The 6,635-nt window shown below is 40.8% G+C and overlaps 1 long non-coding RNA gene across 1 annotated transcript; it reads left to right on the top strand.

Annotated features, from left to right (window-relative positions):
• Window positions 1–246: 246 nt before the first annotated feature.
• On the top strand, window positions 247–3,788 carry LOC136440346 (uncharacterized). The gene is made up of 3 exons (XR_010756658.1): window positions 247–911; window positions 1,484–1,606; window positions 2,716–3,788. It is a non-coding gene; the product is annotated as an uncharacterized lncRNA (long non-coding RNA).
• The last annotated feature ends 2,847 nt before the right edge of the window (window positions 3,789–6,635 follow it).

Raw genomic sequence — 6,635 nt, 5'->3', positions numbered from 1 at the left:
AGGTCCCAGTTAAGGTCCCAGTTAAGGTCCCAGTTAAGGTCCCAGTTAAGGTCCCAGTTAAGGGCCCAGTTAAGGGCCCAGTTAAGGGCCCAGTTAAGGGCCCAGTTAAGGGCCCAGTTAAGGGCCCAGTAAAGAGTCCCAGTTAAGAGGCCCAGTTAAGAGACCCAGTTAAGGTCCCAGTTAAGAGACCCAGTTAAGAGACCCAGTTAAGAGGCCCAGTTAAGAGGCCCAGTTAAGGACTTAGTTAGAAATGAGTCTCCAAACTTACTACAGTATATAACAAAGCTGAACTTATAACTGTTATATATCATAGTATTTTATATCATACGCACAAGGCATGATACAAGGGTATAAACGTAGGTGCCTAGACCCCGCGATGACAGAGGACATTAAAACATTGAAAGCCTTTCTTGGGAGGCTTTTTGATAAAATCATGGCAATTAAAGGGGGCTATGACAGGTCAAACTTCATACTAATACTAGAATTTATTGACAAAAGCGACATTTATCCATCTTTTGTCTTCGCGACCCCCGCGAGATAGTGGAATGGTCGCGAGTAGGTCAACATCCTCTGATTGGTCAGTTGAGGCACGCATGCGCTCAAGTGGGCGGCGAGAATTTCGAAAATGGAGGCAAATACCGTTCGTCCTTGTTCGTTTGGCATGGATGAGCCGTTGTATCGCGATCCTCGCGAAACATGGTACTGCCATAGTCTACTATGGTTGACAATAGACCAAGAAGAGGCTTGATAGTTGAAGGGAATGGGTTGTAAGCTCAAAACGCGCGGAAATTGGTGGTGTCAGTTTCGTCGGCACTTCGCCCCCCTCCCCCTTGCCGAGAAGGACGTCTGTCTTTTACCCGCATGCCTGCATACCATCTTCGGGCACGGTGCTTCGGGTCGGAACCCAAGTGGTGAGTACAGACACCTGGTAAAGATTAGAAAATGTTGTTTTTTTTTCAACAAAACTAGTTTTAGTTATTGACATGACATCGTCAGAAACACAAATGATTAAAAATTTCAAATTATGTCTCCAACTTACCAAGGAGGTAAGCTTACCTGATAAGAAAATCTGTAAAATGTTTATTTGCAACCTGTTCATGCTTGGTATTAAACCAGGCACGAATGCATGTTGGCAAACAAGAAATAAACGATACTGTAGAGTATTAATTATAATGAAAGAGGGAGCCAAAATTTTCACAAGTATTCATTTGTTCCTCAAAATCTCACAAATGAATTGCTGTTGGTGACCTCGAATCAGCAGTGTTAACAGTTAAGTTTAACTTCCAAAAGATTGTTTTATTTGCAGGTTTCATGCTTTTTCTTGCCTGAATATGTTATTCAGGTGTATTCAGCTACAGATGATTTGTCAATATTATATTTCAGGTAGAAATCTAAGTCATATGTCTAAAGATATTTGAGGATGCCCAGAGTTGTTGACAACTGTGTCATTGTTTCCCCTTTTACCAATTATATGTTTCTCCAGTACGGCAGCAGTAGAGACCTTCAAAAATGCAGCGCGGGTTGTTAGGAGGTTGGCTGGTAACATTGCTAGCAACTGACAGAAATGCAGCTGCTGAGTACCCAAAGTGCTGCTACAGCTTCTTAGGTAAGACTTAAGTCCTTCATACTCATGATCAGAAGACAGAAGCACATTCAGTGTATACATTTAGAATACAATACGGTATATTCCGTATCGCACAACCAAGGGTGATGCGGAATACACCGTCACCGTGTTGTATTTTATGTCATAGTAAACTCATACCCACCCGAGAAAACACACGTTTCAATGCGAAATGCACCAGAAGTTACGAAAAGTTGATGTCCTCGAACAAAAAATTGTAACTAACAGTCACAAATTCCAACACCCGAATCCAGTATTCCAATTTTCAACTGGGGCGCACTGAAAATTAGCACTAGATATTCTAAGGAGGCCTATGTGATAAAATTAGAAGCCTGTGTAATAATTCATCCGTATGGAACACTTTTTGCGGCCCAGGTATGACAAAGTATTTTAGTATTGAGGCAGGCTGTCATGCTGAATCTCCATTGTCTCTCGTTGGTTGTTACTATCAGCTGTTGTGATAATCTGATGGTAGAGTTGTGTACCGGTACACTGTACCGATACAGTACCGGGTACAATCAATAAGGTACAGGTCCAAAATACCTGAACCCTGATGGACAGGTACTGGACCCGTACTAATCAGGTCAAGTCTGACTCAGGGGATGGCCACTTTGACAGCTAAAATCACTATGAAATTACCTTGGCAGTGCACTAAAACCACATCTATACTATACTACAGCACATATAACACATTTGCAAGGCTTTCAAATGTTCATATGTATTTCTATGAAAATAATTCCTAGCACAGTTAGAACTTAGATATTATGTTGTTACCAGTTCAAACATGCTTTTGTCCTTATTGAAAATCTACCATTTTCTGAACAAGTAGTTCAGGTACAGGTTCAGGTCCGGGCCTGCACCTAAACCCGAGTACCTGTACCTGTACCTAAAATTTGTTTAGGTACACAGCTCTATCTGATATAACATTATAAGGAATGACCGTGACTGTTGGAGTATCCCAGTTACCAGTGTGATATGATATTTCTTGATCATACTATATACATACATAGTTTCTTTCTTTAGATTTTTCAATCTTTGGTGGACAGATGTCCATGTGAATTCATGTTCAATGATACTTTGGTGTTGTTATCTAGGAACTGGCTCATTACAAGGACTCAACCGCTCACCAAGAAGTCTAACATGCAGACATGAGGGAGACAGCCTTAACTTGTCTACACCTTGCCCAGAGTGCATAGCAGCAATGGACTCAGATGTAAATGGGAATAAAGAGAGGACACAAGCAGCTCCACAGCAAATAACACTTCAGTTAATGATGTGATGTACCATAGGTGTCCACTGTTTTGCCAGCCCATAAAGGATTACTTTCCTGGAATTCAATGTCTGTATGGGGGTGGGGGCAGACTAAGGGCTACTAAGACCTTCATAGTTTTAGTACAATATGTAGCAAATTGTGTTTCAGTCTATTTGCACTCTACAGCAGTTGATATTGTTCTGTTATTATAATGATTATGCATTTTACAATATGAGAGAAATACATTGTACCTTAACTCTGATTTTACCAGCACTATCCCGCATATACAGGCCGACTCTGCACCAAAGTCTTGTATTTAAAGTGTTTGTAATGTCGAAATGTTAAATTGTGAATTGATGTACGTGTGACAAACAGATATGCTGGAAAAAATTCCCAAACCTTTCTTTTATCAAATAATGATAAAGCATTGCTTGGATAAACATTTCACTGATCATGTTGGCAAAATAGTGCATGCCCCACTGAATGATGGCTACATATTTTCCACGTCTAACATGAAACCGGGGGCCCGGGCCAGTTACAACCATTGTAGTAATGTTACTGTTTCTTTGCATAATTATCAAGCTTCTAATCATACTCGCAAATATTCATGACATGACGGTATCAGAATTTTGCACAGAACTTATGATACAACATGTATTTATGTTTAAACATTCTCCTCTAATATAGGCTCTATGCAATTTCCAAATTGCTGTTTGTCAGTATTGTTAGATGTTACAAGTGCCATTCATCATAAATGATGCTTGTAAGCATTGTAAGTATCTTGTGTAGTTTATATGTTTGTTAATACAGGACGGTTGATCACATTCAGTGTCTGATCATTTTATAACCGGTAACACTGTAAATCTTATCTGCATACCCTATAGAAAAGAAAATATTGCTGAGTTTTGTCCTTTACCCAGTCCTTGTGGTCCACAAACATGAGTAGATGTGGGTAATTCAGGGGAGTGTCAGAAAGTGATTGGTAAATGTCCAGATAAATGTATAGGTGGGTAAATGCCGCTAAGTATGAGATATAACGCAAATGATAAATCTCGGTAAATTCATATTTACACACTCCGCGTAAAGGCGGGTAAACGACAGTTACTGTGACTAATACCACGAATGGTAAATCTCGGTAAATGCATATTTACACTGTCCGTATATGCAGGTAAATGACAGTAACTGTGACTAATACCACGAATGGTAAATCTCGGTAAATGCATATTTACACCGTCCGTATATGCAGGTAAATGACAGTAACTGTGACTAATACCACGAATGGTAAATCTCGGTAAATGCATATTTACACCGTCCGTATAGGCGGGTAAATGACAGTAACTGTGACTTATACCACGAATGGTAAATCTCGGTAAATGCAGCTTTACACGACCTGGTAAATGTGGGTAAATTTAGGCAACCATTACCGGACTTACCATACCCGGTAAATGCCGGGTAAATCTGCACCTTTACCAGCGGGTAAATGTCCGGTAAATAGCAGGTAAATGTAACCTTTACCAGACTTTACATCACATTTACCGTTACGGTAAATACCACTTTTCGTGCAGTGTATTTTACCGATCGTCAGCAAAGTTTTTGAAACTTTGCTGAACCTAGAACTATTGAAACACCTTGAGTAGTCCGGGCTCCTTTCCGATTCCCAATATGGATTCCGAGCCGGGAGATCCACAGCCGATCTTCTCACTGTTATTACAGAGAGAGTCAATCGGGCTCTTAATGCTCCTGGGGAATCACGGATAGTCGCTCTCGACATCTCTAAGGCCTTCGATAAAGTCCGGCACACTGGGCTTGTCACAAAGCTTGTTGCCTATGGCATTGGGTGTCTTATGGTCAACATACTTTCATCTTTTCTGTCTGACAAAAAGCTGAAAGTCGTTCTTGTTGGTCAGTCATCCTCATCCTATTCAATCAATGCCGGTGTACCCCAGGGTTCTGTTCTCGCCCCAACCCTCTTCCTTATATTCATCAATGAACTACCTGACAACATTCTCTGTCAACTTGCCATCTATGCTGATGACCCTACTCTGTACTCCATGCATGTCCAGTATCAGGGTGAAGTGGCAGAAGTTGGCAGAAGTTGAAATCGGCTTACGTCATATATAACTTCGGGATTTTCCGTCAGCCATCGGAAGAAATCCGATGTTGTCCGAAGTTAGGAGTGACGTCATCCTAGCTTCTGCCAGCGGCCGGGGATGGCAGAAGTTGGCAGAAGTTGGCAGAAGTTAGAAATCCGACGTTGTAGAAGTTAGTAGTGACGTCATCCTAACTTCTGCCAGTGGCTGGGGGTGGCAGAAGTTGGCAGAAGTTAGAAATCCGACGTTGTAGAAGTTAGGAGTGACGTCATCCTATCTTCTGCCAGCGGCAGGGGTGGCAGAAGTTGGCAGACGTTTGAAATCCGACGTATGTACCAGTGCAGTGAATGCCTATAGTATAGCGAAAGTTCCTTTGAACTATTGTAATTATCAAATATGTCTTTATCAGGATCGAGAGATGAAAGTGATGAATCTAGACGATTGTTTTATCTAGATATTGGTTTAAAACAAAAGAGTCACAGTATCTTGCTAACCAGTAATACATATGTGTAATTTGTGTAGCCCACAGTATGTTGCCTTGTATTTCTTTATTGTAATTTATTTACATTTTAAAAGATAACAATCGACTTTATACATCTGGTAACACTGATTGTTCAAACTTAACTAAAGATGACATCACCTAACTTCTGCCAACTTCTGCCACCTGCCACCCTACCCAGGCTAGTGGCAGAAGTTAGGATGACGTCACCTAACTTCTGCCAACTTCTGCCACCTGCCACCCTACCCTGGCTTGTGGTAGAAGTTAAGATGACGTCACATCTGACTCCCGGGAGCCTCAAAACTACTCGGTAATCATCGTAACTTCTGTCAACTTCTGCCAACTTCTGCCACCCTAACTTCTGCCATTTCACCCTGATACTGGACTCCTGTACTCCTGTACTCCAATTAGACAAGACAGAAATGGCAACTAATTTAGAACGTGATTTAGGCTCGGTTGCAGACTGGGGTGACAAATGGCTAGTGACTTTTAACTCCTTAACCCTATCTAGACCGGGGGGGGGCTAAAAGTGCCCGCGCCAACTTTGACATCGTATTACTGCCAAACGACGTATGGTAGGACAACCAAACTTGGTGACTTTTCCTAAAATTTAGTTGGCAACAATATTATGATAAAAGTATAAGTTTAGCATTTTTCGTGTTGCCATGGCAACGGGTTTCTGAAGAGGCAGTTTATGCAAATTTCACTAATTTCGATAAAAACATAGTTGTTTCCAATGTTTTCTTGCTCAACCACACTAGTTTCCTTCATGTATGACATCACTTGTGATTTAATGTAACTGCCATGATTTAATATTCATAAATTATGTTAATTTGATGACGTCATCGCTCAAAATCCAAGATGGCGGACAAAATCATTATTTTCGGTATAAACAGCCTTTTTTGCCTTTAAATTGGTCACAACCTGGAATTATCTTAACCAGAAACATTCAGATTAATGTTTTTAGTCTATTTTGATTGTTATTTGGGATCATACATGGAAAAAATGTACTTTTAAAAATTTCAAAATGGCCGATCCAAGATGGCGGATCCCAGGGGGTCGCTAACAACACATGACGTCATTCTCCGACGTCGTTTTGACGTCAACTTAGTCACAACTGACGTCAAATGTCTTGGCATACCTTTAAATCAATAATACGCACTATTTTGTCTA

The sequence above is a fragment of the Branchiostoma lanceolatum genome, chromosome 8 (genome assembly GCF_035083965.1).
Source record: "Branchiostoma lanceolatum isolate klBraLanc5 chromosome 8, klBraLanc5.hap2, whole genome shotgun sequence".
Taxonomy (NCBI): Eukaryota; Metazoa; Chordata; class Leptocardii; order Amphioxiformes; family Branchiostomatidae; genus Branchiostoma; species Branchiostoma lanceolatum.
Note: the sequence above shows the minus strand (reverse complement) of the source record. Positions and strands in the feature narration are given on the sequence as shown.